At 41.0% G+C, this 27,947-nt stretch overlaps 13 non-coding genes across 13 annotated transcripts; 6 read left to right on the forward strand and 7 right to left on the reverse strand.

Moving 5' to 3' along the window:
- Positions 1 to 382: 382 nt before the first annotated feature.
- Positions 383 to 465, forward strand: TRNAL-CAG (transfer RNA leucine (anticodon CAG)). Its single transcript has one exon. It is a non-coding gene; the product is annotated as a tRNA-Leu (tRNA).
- A 478-nt stretch (positions 466 to 943) lies between these two features.
- On the reverse strand, positions 944 to 1,016 carry TRNAF-GAA (transfer RNA phenylalanine (anticodon GAA)). Its single transcript has one exon. It is a non-coding gene; the product is annotated as a tRNA-Phe (tRNA).
- A 702-nt stretch (positions 1,017 to 1,718) lies between these two features.
- Positions 1,719 to 1,791, reverse strand: TRNAF-GAA (transfer RNA phenylalanine (anticodon GAA)). Its single transcript has one exon. It is a non-coding gene; the product is annotated as a tRNA-Phe (tRNA).
- Positions 1,792 to 2,707: 916 nt separating this feature from the next.
- Positions 2,708 to 2,790, forward strand: TRNAL-CAG (transfer RNA leucine (anticodon CAG)). The gene has a single exon. It is a non-coding gene; the product is annotated as a tRNA-Leu (tRNA).
- Positions 2,791 to 3,268: 478 nt separating this feature from the next.
- Positions 3,269 to 3,341, reverse strand: TRNAF-GAA (transfer RNA phenylalanine (anticodon GAA)). The gene has a single exon. It is a non-coding gene; the product is annotated as a tRNA-Phe (tRNA).
- A 1,478-nt stretch (positions 3,342 to 4,819) lies between these two features.
- TRNAF-GAA (transfer RNA phenylalanine (anticodon GAA)) lies at positions 4,820 to 4,892 on the reverse strand. Its single transcript has one exon. It is a non-coding gene; the product is annotated as a tRNA-Phe (tRNA).
- Positions 4,893 to 5,033: 141 nt separating this feature from the next.
- On the forward strand, positions 5,034 to 5,116 carry TRNAL-CAG (transfer RNA leucine (anticodon CAG)). Its single transcript has one exon. It is a non-coding gene; the product is annotated as a tRNA-Leu (tRNA).
- Positions 5,117 to 9,666: 4,550 nt separating this feature from the next.
- Positions 9,667 to 9,749, forward strand: TRNAL-CAG (transfer RNA leucine (anticodon CAG)). The gene has a single exon. It is a non-coding gene; the product is annotated as a tRNA-Leu (tRNA).
- A 1,251-nt stretch (positions 9,750 to 11,000) lies between these two features.
- Positions 11,001 to 11,073, reverse strand: TRNAF-GAA (transfer RNA phenylalanine (anticodon GAA)). Its single transcript has one exon. It is a non-coding gene; the product is annotated as a tRNA-Phe (tRNA).
- A 141-nt stretch (positions 11,074 to 11,214) lies between these two features.
- TRNAL-CAG (transfer RNA leucine (anticodon CAG)) lies at positions 11,215 to 11,297 on the forward strand. The gene has a single exon. It is a non-coding gene; the product is annotated as a tRNA-Leu (tRNA).
- Positions 11,298 to 14,873: 3,576 nt separating this feature from the next.
- TRNAF-GAA (transfer RNA phenylalanine (anticodon GAA)) lies at positions 14,874 to 14,946 on the reverse strand. Its single transcript has one exon. It is a non-coding gene; the product is annotated as a tRNA-Phe (tRNA).
- A 3,021-nt stretch (positions 14,947 to 17,967) lies between these two features.
- TRNAF-GAA (transfer RNA phenylalanine (anticodon GAA)) lies at positions 17,968 to 18,040 on the reverse strand. The gene has a single exon. It is a non-coding gene; the product is annotated as a tRNA-Phe (tRNA).
- A 913-nt stretch (positions 18,041 to 18,953) lies between these two features.
- TRNAL-CAG (transfer RNA leucine (anticodon CAG)) lies at positions 18,954 to 19,036 on the forward strand. Its single transcript has one exon. It is a non-coding gene; the product is annotated as a tRNA-Leu (tRNA).
- Positions 19,037 to 27,947: the final 8,911 nt, after the last annotated feature.

Below are 27,947 nucleotides of genomic sequence, written 5' to 3' on the forward strand. Positions count from 1 at the left end.
TTTCAGTATAACTACTTTCATTTTCTTCTCGCATTAGTGACTGTTCTGAAAAGAGATACTTAAAACTGTTTTTTTCAGGTATATCTGCACTTCACAAAGAATGAAAATCTTGCTAAATGCATATGGAGAAAGAACTTTATCTCAAATCACTCATACTTAAAAACAGCGTGCTGAAACCCGGGATCGGACCAGAGACCTTTAGATCTTCAGTCTAACGCTTTCCCAACTGAGCTATTTCAGCAACCTACAAAGTGAAAGCTACAGAATTGCAAGGCAAACTCAAAGGCGTTAATACATTTTCAGTTCAAAATTTGCGTTTTTTTGGGGCCAAATAAAAAATGTGTTTGTTTTTAAAAAGTGTGAATTTTACACAGTTGTGCTTGTCAGGATGGCCGAGCGGTCCAAGGCGCTGCGTTCAGGTCGCAGTCTCTATTTGAGGTGTGGGTTCGAATCCCACTTCTGACAGGTTTCTGTTACATTACAATCATGTTTTGTTTTTTTTTCATTTTCACTATGTCCCTCTGTCACAATTCAGACATTTCCACAAACCAGATTAGTCCAAGGACAAAGCCAATGAGAACCCTCTGGATCCTCAATCCTGTCTGTCACAATCATGTTGTTCTCTGCTGCACTATCAGTAAGAAGAGGGAGGTGGAAAATCTCATAAAATAAACCTCAAGATACACAAAATCTTAAAGATCCTTAGCACTTTATGTTGATATTTCTCAGATTTTTTCTCCGATTTCCTCCATACTACTTCGACTTCAACTTAATTTTTCAGTTTAACTACTTTCATTTTCTTCTCGCATTAGTGACTGTTCTGAAAAGAGATACTTAAAACTGTTTTTTTCAGGTATATCTGCACTTCACAAAGAATGAAAATCTTGCTAAATGCATATGGAGAAAGAACTTTATCTCAAATCACTCATACTTAAAAACAGCGTGCTGAAACCCGGGATCGGACCAGGGACCTTTAGATCTTCAGTCTAACGCTCTCCCAACTGAGCTATTTCAGCAACCTACAAAGTTAAAGCTACAGCATTGCAAGGCAAACTCAAAGGCGTTAATACATTTTCAGTTCAAAATTTGCATTTTTTTGGGGCCAAACAAAAAATGTGTTTGTTTTTAGAAAGTGTGAATTTTCCACAGTTGTGCTTGTCAGGATGGCCGAGCGGTCCAAGGCGCTGCGTTCAGGTCGCAGTCTCTACTTGAGGCGTCGGTTCGAATCCCACTTCTGACAGGTTTCTGTTACATTACAATCATGTTTTGTTTTTTTTTCATTTTCACTATGTCCCTCTGTCACAATTCAGACATTTCCACAAACCAGATTAGTCCAAGGACAAAGCCAATGAGAACCCTCTGGATCCTCAATCCTGTCTGTCACAATCATGTTGTTCTCTGCTGCACTATCAGTAAGAAGAGGGAGGTGGAAAATCTCATAAAATAAACCTCAAGATACACAAAATCTTAAAGATCCTTAGCACTTTATGTTGATATTTCTCAGATTTTTTTTCTGATTTCCTCCATACTACTTCGACTTCAACTTAATTTTTCAGTATAACTACTTTCATTTTCTTCTCGCATTAGTGACTGTTCTGAAAAGAGATACTTAAAACTGTTTTTTTCAGGTATATCTGCACTTCACAAAGAATGAAAATCTTGCTAAATGCATATGGAGAAAGAACTTTATCTCAAATCACTCATACTTAAAAACAGCGTGCTGAAACCCGGGATCGGACCAGGGACCTTTAGATCTTCAGTCTAACGCTCTCCCAACTGAGCTATTTCAGCAACCTACAAAGTTAAAGCTACAGCAGTGCAAGGCAAACTCAAAGGCGTTAATAAATTTTCAGTTCAAAATTTGCCTTTTTTTGGGGCCAAACAAAAAATGTGTTTGTTTTTAGAAAGTGTGAATTTTCCACAGTTGTGCTTGTCAGGATGGCCGAGCGGTCCAAGGCGCTGCGTTCAGGTCGCAGTCTCTACTTGAGGCGTGGGTTTGAATCCCACTTCTGACAGGTTTCTGTTACATTACAATCATGTTTTGTTTTTTTTTCATTTTCACTATGTCCCTCTGTCACAATTCAGACATTTCCACAAACCAGATTAGTCCAAGGACAAAGCCAATGAGAACCCTCTGGATCCTCAATCCTGTCTGTCACAATCATGTTGTTCTCTGCTGCACTATCAGTAAGAAGAGGGAGGTGGAAAATCTCATAAAATAAACCTCAAGATACACAAAATCTTAAAGATCCTTAGCACTTTATGTTGATATTTCTCAGATTTTTTCTCCGATTTCCTCCATACTACTTCGACTTCAACTTAATTTTTCAGTATAACTACTTTCATTTTCTTCTCGCATTAGTGACTGTTCTGAAAAGAGATACTTAAAACTGTTTTTTTCAGGTATATCTGCACTTCACAAAGAATGAAAATCTTGCTAAATGCATATGGAGAAAGAACTTTATCTCAAATCACTCATACTTAAAAACAGCGTGCTGAAACCCGGGATCGGACCAGAGACCTTTAGATCTTCAGTCTAACGCTTTCCCAACTGAGCTATTTCAGCAACCTACAAAGTGAAAGCTACAGAATTGCAAGGCAAACTCAAAGGCGTTAATACATTTTCAGTTCAAAATTTGCGTTTTTTTGGGGCCAAATAAAAAATGTGTTTGTTTTTAAAAAGTGTGAATTTTACACAGTTGTGCTTGTCAGGATGGCCGAGCGGTCCAAGGCGCTGCGTTCAGGTCGCAGTCTCTATTTGAGGTGTGGGTTCGAATCCCACTTCTGACAGGTTTCTGTTACATTACAATCATGTTTTGTTTTTTTTTCATTTTCACTATGTCCCTCTGTCACAATTCAGACATTTCCACAAACCAGATTAGTCCAAGGACAAAGCCAATGAGAACCCTCTGGATCCTCAATCCTGTCTGTCACAATCATGTTGTTCTCTGCTGCACTATCAGTAAGAAGAGGGAGGTGGAAAATCTCATAAAATAAACCTCAAGATACACAAAATCTTAAAGATCCTTAGCACTTTATGTTGATATTTCTCAGATTTTTTCTCCGATTTCCTCCATACTACTTCGACTTCAACTTAATTTTTCAGTTTAACTACTTTCATTTTCTTCTCGCATTAGTGACTGTTCTGAAAAGAGATACTTAAAACTGTTTTTTTCAGGTATATCTGCACTTCACAAAGAATGAAAATCTTGCTAAATGCATATGGAGAAAGAACTTTATCTCAAATCACTCATACTTAAAAACAGCGTGCTGAAACCCGGGATCGGACCAGGGACCTTTAGATCTTCAGTCTAACGCTCTCCCAACTGAGCTATTTCAGCAACCTACAAAGTTAAAGCTACAGCATTGCAAGGCAAACTCAAAGGCGTTAATACATTTTCAGTTCAAAATTTGCATTTTTTTGGGGCCAAACAAAAAATGTGTTTGTTTTTAGAAAGTGTGAATTTTCCACAGTTGTGCTTGTCAGGATGGCCGAGCGGTCCAAGGCGCTGCGTTCAGGTCGCAGTCTCTACTTGAGGCGTCGGTTCGAATCCCACTTCTGACAGGTTTCTGTTACATTACAATCATGTTTTGTTTTTTTTTCATTTTCACTATGTCCCTCTGTCACAATTCAGACATTTCCACAAACCAGATTAGTCCAAGGACAAAGCCAATGAGAACCCTCTGGATCCTCAATCCTGTCTGTCACAATCATGTTGTTCTCTGCTGCACTATCAGTAAGAAGAGGGAGGTGGAAAATCTCATAAAATAAACCTCAAGATACACAAAATCTTAAAGATCCTTAGCACTTTATGTTGATATTTCTCAGATTTTTTCTCCGATTTCCTCCATACTACTTCGACTTCAACTTAATTTTTCAGTATAACTACTTTCATTTTCTTCTCGCATTAGTGACTGTTCTGAAAAGAGATACTTAAAACTGTTTTTTTCAGGTATATCTGCACTTCACAAAGAATGAAAATCTTGCTAAATGCATATGGAGAAAGAACTTTATCTCAAATCACTCATACTTAAAAACAGCGTGCTGAAACCCGGGATCGGACAAGGGACCTTTAGATCTTCAGTCTAAAGCTCTCCCAACTGAGCTATTTCAGCAACCTACAAAGTTAAAGCTACAGCATTGCAAGGCAAACTCAAAGGCGTTAATAAATTTTCAGTTCAAAATTTGCCTTTTTTTGGGGCCAAACAAAAAATGTGTTTGTTTTTAGAAAGTGTGAATTTTCCACAGTTGTGCTTGTCAGGATGGCCGAGCGGTCCAAGGCGCTGCGTTCAGGTCGCAGTCTCTACTTGAGGCGTGGGTTTGAATCCCACTTCTGACAGGTTTCTGTTACATTACAATCATGTTTTGTTTTTTTTTTCATTTTCACTTTGTCCCTCTGTCACAATTCAGACATTTCCACAAACCAGATTAGTCCAAGGACAAAGCCAATGAGAACCCTCTGGATCCTCAATCCTGTCTGTCACAATCATGTTGTTCTCTGCTGCACTATCAGTAAGAAGAGGGAGGTGGAAAATCTCATAAAATAAACCTCAAGATACACAAAATCTTAAAGATCCTTAGCACTTTATGTTGATATTTCTCACATTTTTTCTCCGATTTCCTCCATACTACTTCGACTTCAACTTAATTTTTCAGTATAACCACTTTCATTTTCTTCTCGCATTAGTGACTGTTCTGAAAAGAGATACTTAAAACTGTTTTTTTCAGGTATATCTGCACTTCACAAAGAATGAAAATCTTGCTAAATGCATATGGAGAAAGAACTTTATCTCAAATCACTCATACTTAAAAACAGCGTGCTGAAACCCGGGATCGGACCAGGGACCTTTAGATCTTCAGTCTAACGCTCTCCCAACTGAGCTATTTCAGCAACCTACAAAGTTAAAGCTACAGCATTGCAAGGCAAACTCAAAGGCGTTAATACATTTTCAGTTCAAAATTTGCATTTTTTTGGGGCCAAACAAAAAATGTGTTTGTTTTTAGAAAGTGTGAATTTTCCACAGTTGTGCTTGTCAGGATGGCCGAGCGGTCCAAGGCGCTGCGTTCAGGTCGCAGTCTCTACTTGAGGCGTGGGTTCGAATCCCACTTCTGACAGGTTTCTGTTACATTACAATCATGTTTTTTTTTTTTCATTTTCACTATGTCCCTCTGTCACAATTCAGACATTTCCACAAACCAGATTAGTCCAAGGACAAAGCCAATGAGAACCCTCTGGATCCTCAATCCTGTCTGTCACAATCATGTTGTTCTCTGCTGCACTATCAGTAAGAAGAGGGAGGTGAAAAATCTCATAAAATAAACCTCAAGATACACAAAATCTTAAAGATCCTTAGCACTTTATGTTGATATTTCTCAGATTTTTTTTCTGATTTCCTCCATACTACTTCGACTTCAACTTAATTTTTCAGTATAACTACTTTCATTTTCTCCTCGCATTAGTGACTGTTCTGAAAAGAGATACTTAAAACTATTTTTTTCAGGTATATCTGCACTTCACAAAGAATGAAAATCTTGCTAAATGCATATGGAGAAAGAACTTTATCTCAAATCACTCATACTTAAAAACAGCGTGCTGAAACCCGGGATCGGACCAGGGACCTTTAGTCTAACGCTCTCCCAACTGAGCTATTTCAGCAACCTACAAAGTTAAAGCTACAGCATTGCAAGGCAAACTCAAAGGCGTTAATAAATTTTCAGTTCAAAATTTGCCTTTTTTTGGGGCCAAACAAAAAATGTGTTTGTTTTTAGAAAGTGTGAATTTTCCATAGTTGTGCTTGTCAGGATGGCTGAGCGGTCCAAGGCGCTGCGTTCAGGTCGCAGTCTCTACCTGATGCGTGGGTTCGAATCCCACTTCTGACAGGTTTCTGTTACATTACAATCATGTTTTGGTTTTTTTTCATTTTCACTATGTCCCTCTGTCACAATTCAGACATTTCCACAAACCAGATTAGTCCAAGGACAAAGCCAATGAGAACCCTCTGGATCCTCAATCCGGTCTGTCACAATCATGTTGTTCTCTACTGCACTATCAGTAAGAAGAGGGAGGTGGAAAATCTCATAAAATAAACCTCAAGATACACAAAATCTTAAAGATCCTTAGCACTTTATGTTGATATTTCTTAGATTTTTTCTCCGATTTCCTCCATACTACTTTGACTTCAACTTAATTTTTCAGTATAACTACTTTCATTTTCTTCTCGCATTAGTGACTGTTCTGAAAAGAGATACTTAAAACTGTTTTTTTTCAGGTATATCTGCACTTCACAAAGAATGAAAATCTTGCTAAATGCATATGGAGAAAGAACTTTATCTCAAATCACTCATACTTAAAAACAGCGTGCTGAAACCCGGGATCGGACCAAGGACCTTTAGATCTTCAGTCTAACGCTCTCCCAACTAAGCTATTTCAGCAACCTACTAAGTTAAAGCTACAGCATTGCAAGGCAAACTCAAAGGCGTTAATAAATTTTCAGTTCAAAATTTGCCTTTTTTTGGGGCCAAACAAAAAATGTGTTTGTTTTTAGAAAGTGTGAATTTTCCACAGTTGTGCTTGTCAGGATGGCCGAGTGGTCCAAGGCGCTGCGTTCAGGTCGCAGTCTCTACTTGAGGCATGGGCTCGAATCCCACTACTGACAGGTTTCTGTTACATTACAATCATGTTTTGTTTTTTTTTCATTTTCACTATGTCCCTCTGTCACAATTCAGACATTTCCACAAACCAGATTAGTCCAAGGACAAAGCCAATGAGAACCCTATGGATCCTCAATCCTGTCTGTCACAATCATGTTGTTCTCTGCTGCACTATCAGTAAGAAGAGGGAGGTGGAAAATCTCATAAAATAAACCTCAAGATGCACAAAATCTTAAAGATCCTTAGCACTTTATAATGATATTTCTCAGATTTTTTTTCCGATTTCCTCCATACTACTTCGACTTCAACTTAATTTTTCAGTATAACTACTTTCATTTTCTTCTCGCATTAGTGACTGTTCTGAAAAGAGATACTTAAAACTGTTTTTTTCAGGTATATCTGCACTTCACAAAGAATGAAAATCTTGCTAAATGCATATGGAGAAAGAACTTTATCTCAAATCACTCATACTTAAAAACAGCGTGCTGAAACCCGGGATCGGACCAGAGACCTTTAGTCTAACGCTCTCCCAACTGAGCTATTTCAGCAACCTACAAAGTTAAAGCTACAGCATTGCAAGGCAAACTCAAAGGCGTTAATAAATTTTCAGTTCAAAATTTGCCTTTTTTTGGGGCCAAACAAAAAATGTGTTTGTTTTTAGAAAGTGTGAATTTTCCACAGATGTGCTTGTCAGGATGGCCGAGCGGTCCAAGGCGCTGCGTTCAGGTCGCAGTCTCTACTTGAGGCGTGGGTTCGAATCCCACTTCTGAGAGGTTTCTGTTACATTACAATCATGTTTTGTTTTTTTTTCATTTTCACTATGTCCCTCTGTCACAATTCAGACATTTCCACAAACCAGATTAGTCCAAGGACAAAGCCAATGAGAACCCTCTGGATCCTCAATCCTGTCTGTCACAATCATGTTGTTCTCTACTGCACTATCAGTAAGAAGAGGGAGGTGGAAAATCTCATAAAATAAACCTCAAGATACACAAAATCTTAAAGATCCTTAGCACTTTATGTTGATATTTCTCAGATTTTTTCTCTGATTTCCTCCATATTACTTCGACTTCAACTTAATTTTTCAGTATAACTACTTTCATTTTCTTCTCGCATTAGTGACTGTTCTGAAAAGAGATACTTAAAACTGTTTTTTTCAGGTATATCTGCACTTCACAAAGAATGAAAATCTTGCTAAATGCATATGGAGAAAGAACTTTATCTCAAATCACTCATACTTAAAAACAGCGTGCTGAAACCCGGGATCGGACCAGGGCCCTTTAGATCTTCAGTCTAACACTCTCCCAACTGAGCTATTTCAGCAACCTACAAAGTTAAAGCTACAGCATTGCAAGGCAAACTCAAAGGCGTTAATACATTTTCAGTTCAAAATTTGCATTTTTTTGGGGCCAAACAAAAAATGTGTTTGTTTTTAGAAAGTGTGAATTTTCCACAGTTGTGCTTGTCAGGATGGCCGAGCGGTCCAAGGCGCTGCGTTCAGGTCGCAGTCTCTACTTGAGGCGTTTGTTCGAATCCCACTTCTGACAGGTTTCTGTTACATTACAATCATGTTTTGTTTTTTTTTCATTTTCACTATGTCCCTCTGTCACAATTCAGACATTTCCACAAACCAGATTAGTCCAAGGACAAAGCCAATGAGAACCCTCTGGATCCTCAATCCTGTCTGTCACAATCATGTTGTTCTCTGCTGCACTATCAGTAAGAAGAGGGAGGTGAAAAATCTCATAAAATAAACCTCAAGATACACAAAATCTTAAAGATCCTTAGCACTTTATGTTGATATTTCTCAGATTTTTTTTCTGATTTCCTCCATACTACTTCGACTTCAACTTAATTTTTCAGTATAACTACTTTCATTTTCTTCTCGCATTAGTGACTGTTCTGAAAAGAGATACTTAAAACTGTTTTTTTCAGGTATATTTGCACTTCACAAAGAATGAAAATCTTGCTAAATGCATATGGAGAAAGAACTTTATCTCAAATCACTCATACTTAAAAACAGCGTGCTGAAACCCGGGATCGGACCAGGGACCTTTAGATCTTCAGTCTAATGCTCTCCCAACTGAGCTATTTCAGCAACCTACAAAGTTAAAACTACAGCATTGCAAGGCAAACTCAAAGGCGTTAATAAATTTTCAGTTCAAAATTTGCCTTTTTTTGGGGCCAAACAAAAAATGTGTTTGTTTTTAGAAAGTGTGAATTTTCCACAGTTGTGCTTGTCAGGATGGCCGAGCGGTCCAAGGCGCTGCGTTCAGGTCACAGTCTCTACTTGAGGCGTGGGTTTGAATCCCACTTCTGACAGGTTTCTGTTACATTACAATCATGTTTTGTTTTTTTTTCATTTTCACTATGTCCCTCTGTCACAATTCAGACATTTCCACAAACCAGATTACTCCAAGGACAAAGCCAATGAGAACCCTCTGGATCCTCAATCCTGTCTGTCACAATCATGTTGTTCTCTGCTGCACTATCAGTAAGAAGAGGGAGGTGAAAAATCTCATAAAATAAACCTCAAGATACACAAAATCTTAAAGATCCTTAGCACTTTATGTTGATATTTCTCAGATTTTTTTTCTGATTTCCTCCATACTACTTCGACTTCAACTTAATTTTTCAGTATAACTACTTTCATTTTCTTCTCGCATTAGTGACTGTTCTGAAAAGAGATACTTAAAACTGTTTTTTTCAGGTATATCTGCACTTCACAAAGAATGAAAATCTTGCTAAATGCATATGGAGAAAGAACTTTATCTCAAATCACTCATACTTAAAAACAGCGTGCTGAAACCCGGGATCGGACAAGGGACCTTTAGATCTTCAGTCTAACGCTCTCCCAACTGAGCTATTTCAGCAACCTTCAAAGTTAAAGCTACAGCATTGCAAGGCAAACTCAAAGGCATAAATAAATTTTCAGTTCAAAATTTGCCTTTTTTTGGGACCAAACAAAAAATGTGTTTGTTTTTAGAAAGTGTGAATTTTACACAGTTGTGCTTGTCAGGATGGCCGAGCGGTCCAAGGCGCTGCGTTCAGGTCGCAGTCTCTACTTGAGGCGTGGGTTCGAATCCCACTTCTGACAGGTTTCTGTTACATTACAATCATGTTTTTTTTTTTTCATTTTCACTATGTCCCTCTGTCACAATTCAGACATTTCCACAAACCAGATTAGTCCAAGTACAAAGCCAATGAGAACCCTCTGGATCCTCAATCCTGTCTGTCACAATCATGTTGTTCTCTGCTGCACTATCAGTTAGAAGAGGGAGGTGGAAAATCTCATAAAATAAACCTCAAGATACACAAAATCTTAAAGATCCTTAGCACTTTATGTTGATATTTCTCAGATTTTTTCTCCGATTTCCTCCATACTACTTCGACTTCAACTTAATTTTTCAGTATAACTACTTTCATTTTCTTCTCGCATTAGTGACTGTTCTGAAAAGAGATACTTAAAACTGTTTTTTTCAGGTATATCTGCACTTCACAAAGAATGAAAATCTTGCTAAATGCATATGGAGAAAGAACTTTATCTCAAATCACTCATACTTAAAAACAGCGTGCTGAAACCCGGGATCGGACCAGGGACCTTTAGATCTTCAGTCTAATGCTCTCCCAACTGAGCTATTTCAGCAACCTACAAAGTTAAAGCTACAGCATTGCAAGGCAAACTCAAAGGCGTTAATAAATTTTCAGTTCAAAATTTGCCTTTTTTTGGGGCCAAACAAAAAATGTGTTTGTTTTTAGAAAGTGTGAATTTTCCACAGTTGTGCTTGTCAGGATGGCCGAGCGGTCCAAGGCGCTGCGTTCAGGTCGCAGTCTCTACTTGAGGCGTGGGTTTGAATCCCACTTCTGACAGGTTTCTGTTACATTACAATCATGTTTTGTTTTTTTTTCATTTTCACTATGTCCCTCTGTCACAATTCAGACATTTCCACAAACCAGATTACTCCAAGGACAAAGCCAATGAGAACCCTCTGGATCCTCAATCCTGTCTGTCACAATCATGTTGTTCTCTGCTGCACTATCAGTAAGAAGAGGGAGGTGAAAAATCTCATAAAATAAACCTCAAGATACACAAAATCTTAAAGATCCTTAGCACTTTATGTTGATATTTCTCAGATTTTTTTTCTGATTTCCTCCATACTACTTCGACTTCAACTTAATTTTTCAGTATAACTACTTTCATTTTCTTCTCGCATTAGTGACTGTTCTGAAAAGAGATACTTAAAACTGTTTTTTTCAGGTATATCTGCACTTCACAAAGAATGAAAATCTTGCTAAATGCATATGGAGAAAGAACTTTATCTCAAATCACTCATACTTAAAAACAGCGTGCTGAAACCCGGGATCGGACCAGGGACCTTTAGATCTTCAGTCTAACGCTCTCCCAACTGAGCTATTTCAGCAACCTTCAAAGTTAAAGCTACAGCATTGCAAGGCAAACTCAAAGGCATAAATAAATTTTCAGTTCAAAATTTGCCTTTTTTTGGGGCCAAACAAAAAATGTGTTTGTTTTTAGAAAGTGTGAATTTTACACAGTTGTGCTTGTCAGGATGGCCGAGCGGTCCAAGGCGCTGCGTTCAGGTCGCAGTCTCTACTTGAGGCGTGGGTTCGAATCCCACTTCTGACAGGTTTCTGTTACATTACAATCATGTTTTTTTTTTTTCATTTTCACTATGTCCCTCTGTCACAATTCAGACATTTCCACAAACCAGATTAGTCCAAGGACAAAGCCAATGAGAACCCTCTGGATCCTCAATCCTGTCTGTCACAATCATGTTGTTCTCTGCTGCACTATCAGTAAGAAGAGGGAGGTGGAAAATCTCATAAAATAAACCTCAAGATACACAAAATCTTAAAGATCCTTAGCACTTTATGTTGATATTTCTCAGATTTTTTTTCTGATTTCCTCCATACTACTTCGACTTCAATTTAATTTTTCAGTATAACTACTTTCATTTTCTTCTCGCATTAGTGACTGTTCTGAAAAGAGATACTTAAAACTGTTTTTTTCAGGTATATCTGCACTTCACAAAGAATGAAAATCTTGCTAAATGCATATGGAGAAAGAACTTTATCTCAAATCACTCATACTTAAAAACAGCGTGCTGAAACCCGTAATCGGACCAGGGACCTTTAGATCTTCAGTCTAACGCTCTCCCAACTGAGCTATTTCAGCAACCTACAAAGTTAAAGCTACAGCATTGCAAGGCAAACTCAAAGGCGTTAATAAATTTTCAGTTCAAAATTTGCCTTTTTTTGGGGCCAAACAAAAATGTGTTTGTTTTTAGAAAGTGTGAATTTTCCACAGTTGTGCTTGTCAGGATGGCTGAGCGGTCCAAGGCGCTGCGTTCAGGTCGCAGTCTCTATTTGAGGCGTGGGTTCGAATCCCACTTCTGACAGGTTTCTGTTACATTACAGTCATGTTTTGTTTTTTTTTCATTTTCACTATGTCCCTCTGTCACAATTCAGACATTTCCACAAACCAGATTAGTCCAAGGACAAAGCCAATGAGAACCCTCTGGATCCTCAATCCTGTCTGTCACAATCATGTTGTTCTCTACTGCACTATCAGTAAGAAGAGGGAGGTGGAAAATCTCATAAAATAAACCTCAAGATACACAAAATCTTAAAGATCCTTAGCACTTTATGTTGATATTTCTCAGATTTTTTCTCTGATTTCCTCCATATTACTTCGACTTCAACTTAATTTTTCAGTATAACTACTTTCATTTTCTTCTCGCATTAGTGACTGTTCTGAAAAGAGATACTTAAAACTGTTTTTTTCAGGTATATCTGCACTTCACAAAGAATGAAAATCTTGCTAAATGCATATGGAGAAAGAACTTTATCTCAAATCACTCATACTTAAAAACAGCGTGCTGAAACCCGGGATCGGACCAGGGACCTTTAGATCTTCAGTCTAACACTCTCCCAACTGAGCTATTTCAGCAACCTACAAAGTTAAAGCTACAGCATTGCAAGGCAAACTCAAAGGCGTTAATACATTTTCAGTTCAAAATTTGCATTTTTTTGGGGCCAAACAAAAAATGTGTTTGTTTTTAGAAAGTGTGAATTTTCCACAGTTGTGCTTGTCAGGATGGCCGAGCGGTCCAAGGCGCTGCGTTCAGGTCGCAGTCTCTACTTGAGGCGTTTGTTCGAATCCCACTTCTGACAGGTTTCTGTTACATTACAATCATGTTTTGTTTTTTTTTCATTTTCACTATGTCCCTCTGTCACAATTCAGACATTTCCACAAACCAGATTAGTCCAAGGACAAAGCCAATGAGAACCCTCTGGATCCTCAATCCTGTCTGTCACAATCATGTTGTTCTCTGCTGCACTAGCAGTAAGAAGAGGGAGGTGAAAAATCTCATAAAATAAACCTCAAGATACACAAAATCTTAAAGATCCTTAGCACTTTATGTTGATATTTCTCAGATTTTTTTTCTGATTTCCTCCATACTACTTCGACTTCAACTTAATTTTTCAGTATAACTACTTTCATTTTCTTCTCGCATTAGTGACTGTTCTGAAAAGAGATACTTAAAACTGTTTTTTTCAGGTATATTTGCACTTCACAAAGAATGAAAATCTTGCTAAATGCATATGGAGAAAGAACTTTATCTCAAATCACTCATACTTAAAAACAGCGTGCTGAAACCCGGGATCGGACCAGGAACCTTTAGATCTTCAGTCTAACGCTCTCCCAACTGAGCTATTTCAGCAACCTACAAAGTTAAAGCTACAGCATTGCAAGGCAAACTCAAAGGCGTTAATAAATTTTCAGTTCAAAATTTGCCTTTTTTTGGGGCCAAACAAAAAATGTGTTTGTTTTTATAAAGTGTTAATTTTCCACAGTTGTGCTTTTCAGGATGGCCGAGCGGTCCAAGGCGCTGCATTCAGGTCGCAATCTCTACTTGAGGCGTGGGTTAGAATCCCACTTCTGACAGGTTTCTGCTACGTTACAATCATGTTTTGTTATTTTTTCATTTTCACTATGTCCCTCTGTCACAATTCAGACATTTCCACAAACCAGATTAGTCCAAGTACAAAGCCAATGAGAACCCTCTGGATCCTCAATCCTGTCTGTCACAATCATGTTGTTCTCTGCTGCACTATCAGTAAGAAGAGGGAGGTGGAAAATCTCATAAAATAAACCTCAAGATACACAAAATCTTAAAGATCCTTAGCACTTTATGTTGATATTTCTCCGATTTTTTCTCCGATTTCCTCCATACTACTTCGACTTCAACTTAATTTTTCAGTATAACTACTTTCATTTTCTTCTCGCATTAGTGACTGTTCTGACAAGAGATACTTAAAACTGTTTTTTTCAGGTATATCTGCACTCCACAAAGAATGAAAATCTTGCTAAATGCATATGGAGAAAGAACTTTATCTCAAATCACTCATACTTAAAAACAGCGTGCTGAAACCCGGGATCGGATCAGGGACCTTTAGATCTTCAGTCTAATGCTCTCCCAACTGAGCTATTTCAGCAACCTACAAAGTTAAAGCTACAGCATTGCAAGGCAAACTCAAAGGCGTTAATAAATTTTCAGTTCAAAATTTGCCTTTTTTTGGGGCCAAACAAAAAATGTGTTTGTTTTTAGAAAGTGTGAATTTTCCACAGTTGTGCTTGTCAGGATGGCCGAGCGGTCAAAGGCGCTGCGTTCAGGTCGCAGTCTCTACTTGAGGCGTGGGTTTGAATCCCACTTCTGACAGGTTTCTGTTACATTACAATCATGTTTCGTTTTTTTTTTCATTTTCACTATGTCCCTCTGTCACAATTCAGACATTTCCACAAACCAGATTACTCCAAGGACAAAGCCAATGAGAACCCTCTTGATCCTCAATCCTGTCTGTCACAATCATGTTGTTCTCTGCTGCACTATCAGTAAGAAGAGGGAGGTGAAAAATCTCATAAAATAAACCTCAAGATACACAAAATCTTAAAGATCCTTAGCACTTTATGTTGATATTTCTCAGATTTTTTTTCTGATTTCCTCCATACTACTTCGACTTCAACTTAATTTTTCAGTATAACTACTTTCATTTTCTTCTCGCATTAGTGACTGTTCTGAAAAGAGATACTTAAAACTGTTTTTTTCAGGTATATCTGCACTTCACAAAGAATGAAAATCTTGCTAAATGCATATGGAGAAAGAACTTTATCTCAAATCACTCATACTTAAAAACAGCGTGCTGAAACCCGGGATCGGACCAGGGACCTTTAGATCTTCAGTCTAACGCTCTCCCAACTGAGCTATTTCAGCAACCTTCAAAGTTAAAGCTACAGCATTGCAAGGCAAACTCAAAGGCATAAATAAATTTTCAGTTCAAAATTTGCCTTTTTTTGGGGCCAAACAAAAATGTGTTTGTTTTTAGAAAGTGTGAATTTTCCACAGTTGTGCTTGTCAGGATGGCCGAGCGGTCCAAGGCGCTGCGTTCAGGTCGCAGTCTCTACTTGAGGCGTGGGTCTAATCCCACTTCTGACAGGTTTCTGTTACATTACAATCATGTTTTTTTTTTCATTTTCACTATGTCCCTCTGTCACAATTCAGACATTTCCACAAACCAGATTAGTCCAAGGACAAAGCCAATGAGAACCCTCTGGATCCTCAATCCTGTCTGTCACAATCATGTTGTTCTCTACTGCACTATCAGTAAGAAGAGGGAGGTGGAAAATCTCATAAAATAAACCTCAAGATACACAAAATCTTAAAGATCCTTAGCACTTTATGTTGATATTTCTCAGATTTTTTCTCTGATTTCCTCCATATTACTTCGACTTCAACTTAATTTTTCAGTATAACTACTTTCATTTTCTTCTCGCATTAGTGACTGTTCTGAAAAGAGATACTTAAAACTGTTTTTTTCAGGTATATCTGCACTTCACAAAGAATGAAAATCTTGCTAAATGCATATGGAGAAAGAACTTTATCTCAAATCACTCATACTTAAAAACAGCGTGCTGAAACCCGGGATCGGACCAGGGACCTTTAGATCTTCAGTCTAACACTCTCCCAACTGAGCTATTTCAGCAACCTACAAAGTTAAAGCTACAGCATTGCAAGGCAAACTCAAAGGCGTTAATACATTTTCAGTTCAAAATTTGCATTTTTTTGGGGCCAAACAAAAAATGTGTTTGTTTTTAGAAAGTGTGAATTTTCCACAGTTGTGCTTGTCAGGATGGCCGAGCGGTCCAAGGCGCTGCGTTCAGGTCGCAGTCTCTACTTGAGGCGTTTGTTCGAATCCCACTTCTGACAGGTTTCTGTTACATTACAATCATGTTTTGTTTTTTTTTCATTTTCACTATGTCCCTCTGTCACAATTCAGACATTTCCACAAACCAGATTAGTCCAAGGACAAAGCCAATGAGAACCCTCTGGATCCTCAATCATGTCTGTCACAATCATGTTGTTCTCTGCTGCACTATCAGTAAGAAGAGGGAGGTGAAAAATCTCATAAAATAAACCTCAAGATACACAAAATCTTAAAGATCCTTAGCACTTTATGTTGATATTTCTCAGATTTTTTTTCTGATTTCCTCCATACTACTTCGACTTCAACTTAATTTTTCAGTATAACTACTTTCATTTTCTTCTCGCATTAGTGACTGTTCTGAAAAGAGATACTTAAAACTGTTTTTTTCAGGTATATTTGCACTTCACAAAGAATGAAAATCTTGCTAAATGCATATGGAGAAAGAACTTTATCTCAAATCACTCATACTTAAAAACAGCGTGCTGAAACCCGGGATCGGACCAAGAACCTTTAGATCTTCAGTCTAACGCTCTCCCAACTGAGCTATTTCAGCAACCTACAAAGTTAAAGCAACAGCATTGCAAGGCAAACTCAAAGGCGTTAATAAATTTTCAGTTCAAAATTTGCCTTTTTTTGGGGCCAAACAAAAAATGTGTTTGTTTTTATAAAGTGTTAATTTTCCACAGTTGTGCTTGTCAGGATGGCCGAGCGGTCCAAGGTGCTGCATTCAGGTCGCAATCTCTACTTGAGGCGTGGGTTAGAATCCCACTTCTGACAGGTTTCTGCTACATTACAATCATGTTTTGTTTTTTTTTCATTTTCACTATGTCCCTCTGTCACAATTCAGACATTTCCACAAACCAGATTAGTCCAAGTACAAAGCCAATTAGAACCCTCTGGATCCTCAATCCTGTCTGTCACAATCATGTTGTTCTCTGCTGCACTATCAGTAAGAAGAGGGAGGTGGAAAATCTCATAAAATAAACCTCAAGATACACAAAATCTTAAAGATCCTTAGCACTTTATGTTGATATTTCTCAGATTTTTTCTCCGATTTCCTCCATACTACTTCGACTTCAACTTAATTTTTCAGTATAACTACTTTCATTTTCTTCTCGCATTAGTGACTGTTCTGAAAAGAGATACTTAAAACTGTTTTTTTCAGGTATATCTGCACTTCACAAAGAATGAAAATCTTGCTAAATGCATATGGAGAAAGAACTTTATCTCAAATCACTCATACTTAAAAACAGCGTGCTGAAACCCGGGATCGGACCAGGGACCTTTAGATCTTCAGTCTAATGCTCTCCCAACTGAGCTATTTCAGCAACCTACAAAGTTAAAGCTACAGCATTGCAAGGCAAACTCAAAGGCGTTAATAAATTTTCAGTTCAAAATTTGCCTTTTTTTGGGGCCAAACAAAAAATGTGTTTGTTTTTAGAAAGTGTGAATTTTCCACAGTTGTGCTTGTCAGGATGGCCGAGCGGTCAAAGGCGCTGCGTTCAGGTTGCAGTCTCTACTTGAGGCATGGGTTTGAATCCCACTTCTGACAGGTTTCTGTTACATTACAATCATGTTTTGTTTTTTTTTCATTTTCACTATGTCCCTCTGTCACAATTCAGACATTTCCACAAACCAGATTACTCCAAGGACAAAGCCAATGAGAACCCTCTGGATCCTCAATCCTGTCTGTCACAATCATGTTGTTCTCTGCTGCACTATCAGTAAGAAGAGGGAGGTGAAAAATCTCATAAAATAAACCTCAAGATACACAAAATCTTAAAGATCCTTAGCACTTTATGTTGATATTTCTCAGATTTTTTTTCTGATTTCCTCCATACTACTTCGACTTCAACTTAATTTTTCAGTATAACTACTTTCATTTTCTTCTCGCATTAGTGACTGTTCTGAAAAGAGATACTTAAAACTGTTTTTTTCAGGTATATCTGCACTTCACAAAGAATGAAAATCTTGCTAAATGCATATGGAGAAAGAACTTTATCTCAAATCACTCATACTTAAAAACAGCGTGCTGAAACCCGGGATCGGACCAGGGACCTTTAGATCTTCAGTCTAACGCTCTCCCAACTGAGCTATTTCAGCAACCTTCAAAGTTAAAGCTACAGCATTGCAAGGCAAACTCAAAGGCATAAATAAATTTTCAGTTCAAAATTTGCCTTTTTTTGGGGCCAAACAAAAAATGTGTTTGTTTTTAGAAAGTGTGAATTTTACACAGTTGTGCTTGTCAGGATGGCCGAGCGGTCCAAGGCGCTGCGTTCAGGTCGCAGTCTCTACTTGAGGCGTGTGTTCGAATCCCACTTCTGACAGGTTTCTGTTACATTACAATCATGTTTTTTTTTTTTCATTTTCACTATGTCCCTCTGTCACAATTCAGACATTTCCACAAACCAGATTAGTCCAAGGACAAAGCCAATGAGAACCCTCTGGATCCTCAATCCTGTCTGTCACAATCATGTTGTTCTCTGCTGCACTATCAGTAAGAAGAGGGAGGTGGAAAATCTCATAAAATAAACCTCAAGATACACAAAATCTTAAAGATCCTTAGCACTTTATGTTGATATTTCTCAGATTTTTTTTCTGATTTCCTCCATACTACTTCGACTTCAATTTAATTTTTCAGTATAACTACTTTCATTTTCTTCTCGCATTAGTGACTGTTCTGAAAAGAGATACTTAAAACTGTTTTTTTCAGGTATATCTGCACTTCACAAAGAATGAAAATCTTGCTAAATGCATATGGAGAAAGAACTTTATCTCAAATCACTCATACTTAAAAACAGCGTGCTGAAACCCGTAATCGGACCAGGGACCTTTAGATCTTCAGTCTAACGCTCTCCCAACTGAGCTATTTCAGCAACCTACAAAGTTAAAGCTACAGCATTGCAAGGCAAACTCAAAGGCGTTAATAAATTTTCAGTTCAAAATTTGCCTTTTTTTGGGGCCAAACAAAAATGTGTTTGTTTTTAGAAAGTGTGAATTTTCCACAGTTGTGCTTGTCAGGATGGCCGAGCGGTCCAAGGCGCTGCGTTCAGGTCGCAGTCTCTACTTGAGGCGTGGGTTCGAATCCCACTTCTGACAGGTTTCTGTTACATTACAATCATGTTTTGTTTTTTTTTCATTTTCACTATGTCCCTCTGTCACAATTCAGATATTTCCACAAACCAGATTAGTCCAAGGACAAAGCCAATGAGAACCCTCTGGATCCTCAATCCTGTCTGTCACAATCATGTTGTTCTCTGCTGCACTATCAGTAAGAAGAGGGAGGTGGAAAATCTCATAAAATAAACCTCAAGATACACAAAATCTTAAAGATCCTTAGCACTTTATGTTGATATTTCTCAGATTTTTTCTCCGATTTCCTCCATACTACTTCGACTTCAACTTAATTTTTCAGTTTAACTACTTTCATTTTCTTCTCGCATTAGTGACTGTTCTGAAAAGAGATACTTAAAACTGTTTTTTTCAGGTATATCTGCACTTCACAAAGAATGAAAATCTTGCTAAATGCATATGGAGAAAGAACTTTATCTCAAATCACTCATACTTAAAAACAGCGTGCTGAAACCCGGGATCGGACCAGGGACCTTTAGATCTTCAGTCTAACGCTCTCCCAACTAGAGTTGAGCGCGGTTCGTGGTTCGTGGTTCTCCAGTTTGCGGCTCGAGTGATTTTGGGGCATGTTCTAGATCGAACTAGAACTCGAGCTTTTTGCAAAAGCTCGGTAGTTCTAGAAACGTTCGAGAACGGTTCTAGCAGCCAAAAAACAGCTAAATCATAGCTTGGTTTCTGCTGTAATAGTGTAAGTCACTCTGTGAATCAAACTATTATCACATTTCAGTGTATAGTGTGCGTGAACAGCGCCTTCAGATCACTGCTGTTTCTATAATGGCGATCGCCATTTTTTTTTTTTTTTTTTCTTGTCTTCCTTCCCTAAGCGCGCGCGTCTTGTGGGGCGGGCCAGCATGTCAGCCAATCCCAGACACACACACAGCTAAGTGGACTTTGAGCCAGAGAAGCAACGGCATGTGTGATAGGATCTGCATGTCACATGTCCCTGCATTATAAAACCGGACATTTTCTTCACGGACGTCATTATCAGCCTTCTGCGTCTTTGGTGTCAGACATCACTGTCGCAGCTCCGTCTTCCTGAGTCCTATAGCCGATACAGCTGTATGCGCTGCATACACAGCGTTAGACAGCTTAGGGAGAGCACTTTATAGCAGTCCTTTTAAGGGCTCCAACCGGCAGGGTCAGAGAGCCATAGGTGACAGGTCCTGCAAACAGCAACAGCGTCTGTGTAGCCCAGGTCAGGGATTTCCTACCTGCATTTCACCATTAGGAGGGAATAGAAAGGCAGTCTTCCATTCCTCTACCCAGAGCACCACAATCCTGCCACTGTACCCTCTTGTCCTCTGCACACTCCAACTGATAACTAAGCCATTATACTAGCAAACACTCAGTGTACCTAGTGGCATCCTATACGTGGCTATTGGACTTTGCTATAGTCCCACTAGTGCAAAGACATTTGCAGAGCGCGTCTGCCTGCATTGCACACTACAACTCATTCTAACCAAGCCATTATACTAGCAAACACTCAGTGTACCTAGTGGCATCCTATACGTGGCTATTGGACTTTGCTATAGTCCCACTAGTGCAAAGACATTTGCAGAGCGCGTCTGCCTGCGTTGCACACTACAACTCATTCTAACCAAGCCATTATACTAGCAAACACTCAGTGTACCTAGTGGCATCCTATACGTGGCTATTGGACTTTGCTATAGTCCCACTAGTGCAAAGACATTTGCAGAGCGCGTCTGCCTGCGTTGCACACTACAACTCATTCTAACCAAGCCATTATACTAGCAAACACTCAGTGTACCTAGTGGCATCCTATACGTGGCTATTGGACTTTGCTATAGTCCCACTAGTGCAAAGACATTTGCAGAGCGCGTCTGCCTGCGTTGCACACTACAACTCATTCTAACCAAGCCATTATACTAGCAAACACTCAGTGTACCTAGTGGCATCCTATACGTGGCTATTGGACTTTGCTATAGTCCCACTAGTGCAAAGACATTTGCAGAGCGCGTCTGCCTGCGTTGCACACTACAACTCATTCTAACCAAGCCATTATACTAGCAAACACTCAGTGTACCTAGTGGCATCCTATACGTGGCTATTGGACTTTGCTATAGTCCCACTAGTGCAAAGACATTTGCAGAGCGCGTCTGCCTGCGTTGCACACTACAACTCATTCTAACCAAGCCATTATACTAGCAAACACTCAGTGTACCTAGTGGCATCCTATACGTGGCTATTGGACTTTGCTATAGTCCCACTAGTGCAAAGACATTTGCAGAGCGCGTCTGCCTGCGTTGCACACTACAACTCATTCTAACCAAGCCATTATACTAGCAAACACTCAGTGTACCTAGTGGCATCCTATACGTGGCTATTGGACTTTGCTATAGTCCCACTAGTGCAAAGACATTTGCAGAGCGCTTCTGCCTGCGTTGCACACTACAACTCATTCTAACCAAGCCATTATACTAGCAAACACTCAGTGTACCTAGTGGCATCCTATACGTGGCTATTGGACTTTGCTATAGTCCCACTAGTGCAAAGACATTTGCAGAGCGCGTCTGCCTGCGTTGCACACTACAACTCATTCTAACCAAGCCATTATACTAGCAAACACTCAGTGTACCTAGTGGCATCCTATACGTGGCTATTGGACTTTGCTATAGTCCCACTAGTGCAAAGACATTTGCAGAGCGCGTCTGCCTGCGTTGCACACTACAACTCATTCTAACCAAGCCATTATACTAGCAAACACTCAGTGTACCTAGTGGCATCCTATACGTGGCTATTGGACTTTGCTATAGTCCCACTAGTGCAAAGACATTTGCAGAGCGCGTCTGCCTGCGTTGCACACTACAACTCATTCTAACCAAGCCATTATACTAGCAAACACTCAGTGTACCTAGTGGCATCCTATACGTGGCTATTGGACTTTGCTATAGTCCCACTAGTGCAAAGACATTTGCAGAGCGCGTCTGCCTGCGTTGCACACTACAACTCATTCTAACCAAGCCATTATACTAGCAAACACTCAGTGTACCTAGTGGCATCCTATACGTGGCTATTGGACTTTGCTATAGTCCCACTAGTGCAAAGACATTTGCAGAGCGCGTCTGCCTGCGTTGCACACTACAACTCATTCTAACCAAGCCATTATACTAGCAAACACTCAGTGTACCTAGTGGCATCCTATACGTGGCTATTGGACTTTGCTATAGTCCCACTAGTGCAAAGACATTTGCAGAGCGCGTCTGCCTGCGTTGCACACTACAACTCATTCTAACCAAGCCATTATACTAGCAAACACTCAGTGTACCTAGTGGCATCCTATACGTGGCTATTGGACTTTGCTATAGTCCCACTAGTGCAAAGACATTTGCAGAGCGCGTCTGCCTGCGTTGCACACTACAACTCATTCTAACCAAGCCATTATACTAGCAAACACTCAGTGTACCTAGTGGCATCCTATACGTGGCTATTGGACTTTGCTATAGTCCCACTAGTGCAAAGACATTTGCAGAGCGCGTCTGCCTGCGTTGCACACTACAACTCATTCTAACCAAGCCATTATACTAGCAAACACTCAGTGTACCTAGTGGCATCCTATACGTGGCTATTGGACTTTGCTATAGTCCCACTAGTGCAAAGACATTTGCAGAGCGCGTCTGCCTGCGTTGCACACTACAACTCATTCTAACCAAGCCATTATACTAGCAAACACTCAGTGTACCTAGTGGCATCCTATACGTGGCTATTGGACTTTGCTATAGTCCCACTAGTGCAAAGACATTTGCAGAGCGCGTCTGCCTGCGTTGCACACTACAACTCATTCTAACCAAGCCATTATACTAGCAAACACTCAGTGTACCTAGTGGCATCCTATACGTGGCTATTGGACTTTGCTATAGTCCCACTAGTGCAAAGACATTTGCAGAGCGCGTCTGCCTGCGTTGCACACTACAACTCATTCTAACCAAGCCATTATACTAGCAAACACTCAGTGTACCTAGTGGCATCCTATACGTGGCTATTGGACTTTGCTATAGTCCCACTAGTGCAAAGACATTTGCAGAGCGCGTCTGCCTGCGTTGCACACTACAACTCATTCTAACCAAGCCATTATACTAGCAAACACTCAGTGTACCTAGTGGCATCCTATACGTGGCTATTGGACTTTGCTATAGTCCCACTAGTGCAAAGACATTTGCAGAGCGCGTCTGCCTGCGTTGCACACTACAACTCATTCTAACCAAGCCATTATACTAGCAAACACTCAGTGTACCTAGTGGCATCCTATACGTGGCTATTGGACTTTGCTATAGTCCCACTAGTGCAAAGACATTTGCAGAGCGCGTCTGCCTGCGTTGCACACTACAACTCATTCTAACCAAGCCATTATACTAGCAAACACTCAGTGTACCTAGTGGCATCCTATACGTGGCTATTGGACTTTGCTATAGTCCCACTAGTGCAAAGACATTTGCAGAGCGCGTCTGCCTGCGTTGCACACTACAACTCATTCTAACCAAGCCATTATACTAGCAAACACTCAGTGTACCTAGTGGCATCCTATACGTGGCTATTGGACTTTGCTATAGTCCCACTAGTGCAAAGACATTTGCAGAGCGCGTCTGCCTGCGTTGCACACTACAACTCATTCTAACCAAGCCATTATACTAGCAAACACTCAGTGTACCTAGTGGCATCCTATACGTGGCTATTGGACTTTGCTATAGTCCCACTAGTGCAAAGACATTTGCAGAGCGCGTCTGCCTGCGTTGCACATTACAACTCATTCTAACCAAGCCATTATACTAGCAAACACTCAGTGTACCTAGTGGCATCCTATACGTGGCTATTGGACTTTGCTATAGTCCCACTAGTGCAAAGACATTTGCAGAGCGCGTCTGCCTGCGTTGCACACTACAACTCATTCTAACCAAGCCATTATACTAGCAAACACTCAGTGTACCTAGTGGCATCCTATACGTGGCTATTGGACTTTGCTATAGTCCCACTAGTGCAAAGACATTTGCAGAGCGCGTCTGCCTGCGTTGCACACTACAACTCATTCTAACCAAGCCATTATAATAGCAAACACTCAGTGTACCTAGTGGCATCCTATACGTGGCTATTGGACTTTGCTATAGTCCCACTAGTGCAAAGACATTTGCAGAGCGCGTCTGCCTGCGTTGCACACTACAACTCATTCTAACCAAGCCATTATACTAGCAAACACTCAGTGTACCTAGTGGCATCCTATACGTGGCTATTGGACTTTGCTATAGTCCCACTAGTGCAAAGACATTTGCAGCACGTCTGCCTGCGTTGCACACTCCAACTAATTATAACTAAGTTGCATTGTCAGGGATATTTATTCTTTATTATTCTGCTGTTAATAAAGCTAGACCACCACTGCAATCTTCACCACCTCTCAATTTTTACTACCACATTTTCAGTCCACAATCTTGTCGCAATCAACATGAGTGGCAAAATGACAGATGCTGGTGGAAAGGGGAAGAGGCGTGGTGGAAAAGGCAAAAAAGGTTTTGTCCGTGGGGAAGGTGGCAAAGCTCCATTATCATCTGCTGAAGATAGACCATCTACCAGCAAAAGTAAGATGTCTACTACTTACCGTGGACAATCCGATGTGCTCCCTTTTTTACGGACACGAACAACAGGAAGAAAGGTAGATGATGGGCAAAAAAGGAAAATGCTTGAATGGATCTCAAGTGGTCCAACAAGTGCCCTCTCAGCCACTTCAAGTACCGCATCCAAAAAACACCAGTCCTCTGAGTTGTCATCCCAATCACACTTGATTTCTCCCAGCTCTGAAGTCTCCATCAGCCCTGCACAGTATGGTGGAACTGAGATGGCTGAGTCTGCAGAGCTGTTCAGTCACACTATAGCCTGGGAATCAGAGGTCTGCTCCCAAGCTACAGTGAGTACAGAACAGGAAATGGTCTGCAGTGATGCCCAGAACCTTTGTGACTCAGATTCAGGCCGTGAGGACCAAGTTTCTGAGCATAATGTTGACCCTTTGTCACAAACTGTAACACCTGTGGTTATAGACAATGAGGAACATACTGATGAAGATGAGACGCAGATACCCGATTGGGATGACAACTTAAATATTCCGTCAGGGCAAGAAGAGGCTCGGTCTGAGGGGGAGGGGAGTGCAAACACAACAATTGATGATGACGTTCTAGATCCCACCTACTGTCAACCCCCAGTCAGGCACTCGAGGAGGTCAACAGAGGCGGTGGAGGAGGATGCAACCGACGACGAAGTTACCTTGCGCCTTCCTGGACAGAGTCGGAGCACTGGTAGCACGTCTACAACTGCATCCTCAGCCACCACTCTGCCTATGAGCATTATTCGGGGTGGATCAACAGGTCGCATGGCCTCTAAGCCTTGCCTAGCCTGGTCCTTTTTTCACATCGAAAAAGATCGCCCAACTCATGTGATATGTAACATTTGTCATGATTCTCTTAGTAGAGGTCAAAAGCTCAGCAGTTTGACAACTTCTTCCATGAATCGTCACATGAATAAATATCATAAGTCCCGGTGGGAAGCTCACCGTGCTGCAATGCGGCCTAGCGGAGCGAACCATCCACCGCCCGCCCCTTCCACTGCATCCGCGCGCTCTTCATCTTCTAGGACTGTGGGGACAGCTGCCACACCTGTTTTTCCACGCAAAACTTCCACCACTGTAACCGCAACAGGCAGTTTGCTTGTAAGGTCGTCAGTTGGTTTGGAAGGGGAAACAAGTGAGTGTGTACAGCTCTCTCAGACATCGATAGCACCAACGTTGGATGAAGGCAACATCATGTCTCCGCCTGCACTTTCCTCACAAACCTGCATTTTTCCAGGGACACCCTACTCAACACCGTCTACACACAGCAGCCAGATCTCTGTCCCTCAGATGTGGTCAAATAAAAGGCCACTTCCTCCGACCCATGACAAAGCTAAGAGGTTGACTCTATCCCTCTGTAAGCTGTTGGCTACCGAAATGCTGCCTTTCCGCCTAGTGGACACACAGGATTTTAGAGACCTTATGTCTGTCGCTGTGCCCCAGTACCAGATGCCTAGTCGCCACTACTTCTCTAAGAAAGGTGTGCCCGCGCTACACCAGCATGTCGCACACAACATCACCGCTTCCTTGAGAAACTCTGTGTGTGAACGGGTGCATTTCACCACCGATACTTGGACCAGTAAGCATGGACAGGGACGTTACATGTCGCTGACTGGGCACTGGGTAACTATGGTGATAGATGGTGAAGGGTCTGCTGCACAAGTCTTGCCGTCCCCACGACTTGTGTGTCAATCCTCTGTCTGTCCAAGTTCCGCCACTGCTTCTGCATCCTCCACCTCATCTGGGTCCTCCACCTCCGCCCCAAGCCTGCCTGGTCAGGCCACCAGCGTTCTCACTGCGCAGAAGGAATCACGCACCCCTCATTACTATGCTGGCAGCAGAGCGCAACGGCATCAGGCGGTCTTTAGCTTGACATGTCTTGGTAATAAGAGTCACACAGCTGAGGAGTTGTGGTCAGCTTTGCGGTCCGAGTTTAATAAATGGTTGTCTCCACTCAAACTGCAGCCTGGTAAGGCCGTGTGCGACAATGCTGCAAACCTGGGTGCGGCACTTCGCCTGGGCAAGGTGACACACGTACCTTGTATGGCTCACGTGTTGAACCTTGTCGTGCAGCAATTTTTAACACACTATCCCGGCCTAGATGGCCTTCTGAACAGGGCACGAAAACTGTCAGCTCACTTCCGCCGTTCAAGCGCCGCAGCAGAGCGACTTGCATCGCTCCAGAAGTCTTTCGGCCTGCCGGTTCATCGCCTGAAATGCGATGTGGCGACACGCTGGAATTCAACTCTCCACATGTTACAGCGACTGTGGCAGCACCGCAGAGCCCTGGTGCAATACGTCATGACGTATAGCCTGGGCCAACGAGATGCAGAGGTGGGGCAGATCACCCTGATGGAGTGGTCTCAGATCAAGGACCTATGCACCCTTCTGCACAGTTTCGACATGGCGACGAATATGTTTAGCGCTGACAATGCCATTATCAGCATGACGATTCCAGTCATTTACATGCTGGAGCACACGCTAAACACTATTCGGAGTCAGGGGGTGGGACAACATGAAGGGGAGGAACTACAGGAGGATTCATATGCGCAAGGGACAACAACATCACGAAGGTCCAGACGTTCATCATCACCAACGCAGCAGGCATGGGACCATGGGGGACAGGGATCGACAAGGGCGCATAGTAGCAGGCGAAATGTTGAGCAAGGTGCAGGAGAACATGAAGAAATGGAGGACGAACTGTCCATGGACATGGAAGACTCAGCGGATGAGGGAGACCTTGGTCAAATTTCAGTTGAAAGAGGTTGGGGTCAGATGTCAGAGGAAGAAAGAACGGGTAGCACCTCTATGCCACAAACACAGCATGGACTTGGTCCGCATGGCTGCGCAAGACACATGAGTGCCTTTTTGTTGCACTACCTCCAACATGACAGTCGTATTGTCAAAATTAGAAGTGATGATGACTACTGGATTGCCACACTATTAGATCCCCGGTACAAGTCCAAATTTTGTGACATAATTCCAGCCATAGAAAGGGACGCACGTATGCAGGAGTATCAGCAGAAGCTGTTACTAGATCTTAGCTCGGCTTTTCCACCAAACAACCGTGCAGGTGCAGGGAGTGAATCTCCCAGTTGTAACTTGACAAACATGGGACGGTCTCGTCATCTTCAACAGTCTACCCGTACCAGTAGGACCTTTTCTGGTGCCGGTAACAGCAATTTTATGGAATCTTTTCATAATTTTTTTAGACCCTCTTTTGCAAGGCCACCAGAGACAACAAGTCTGACACATAGTCAACGGCTGGAGAGG

This window comes from Anomaloglossus baeobatrachus, chromosome 1 (genome assembly GCF_048569485.1).
Source record: "Anomaloglossus baeobatrachus isolate aAnoBae1 chromosome 1, aAnoBae1.hap1, whole genome shotgun sequence".
Taxonomy (NCBI): domain Eukaryota; kingdom Metazoa; phylum Chordata; class Amphibia; order Anura; family Aromobatidae; genus Anomaloglossus; species Anomaloglossus baeobatrachus.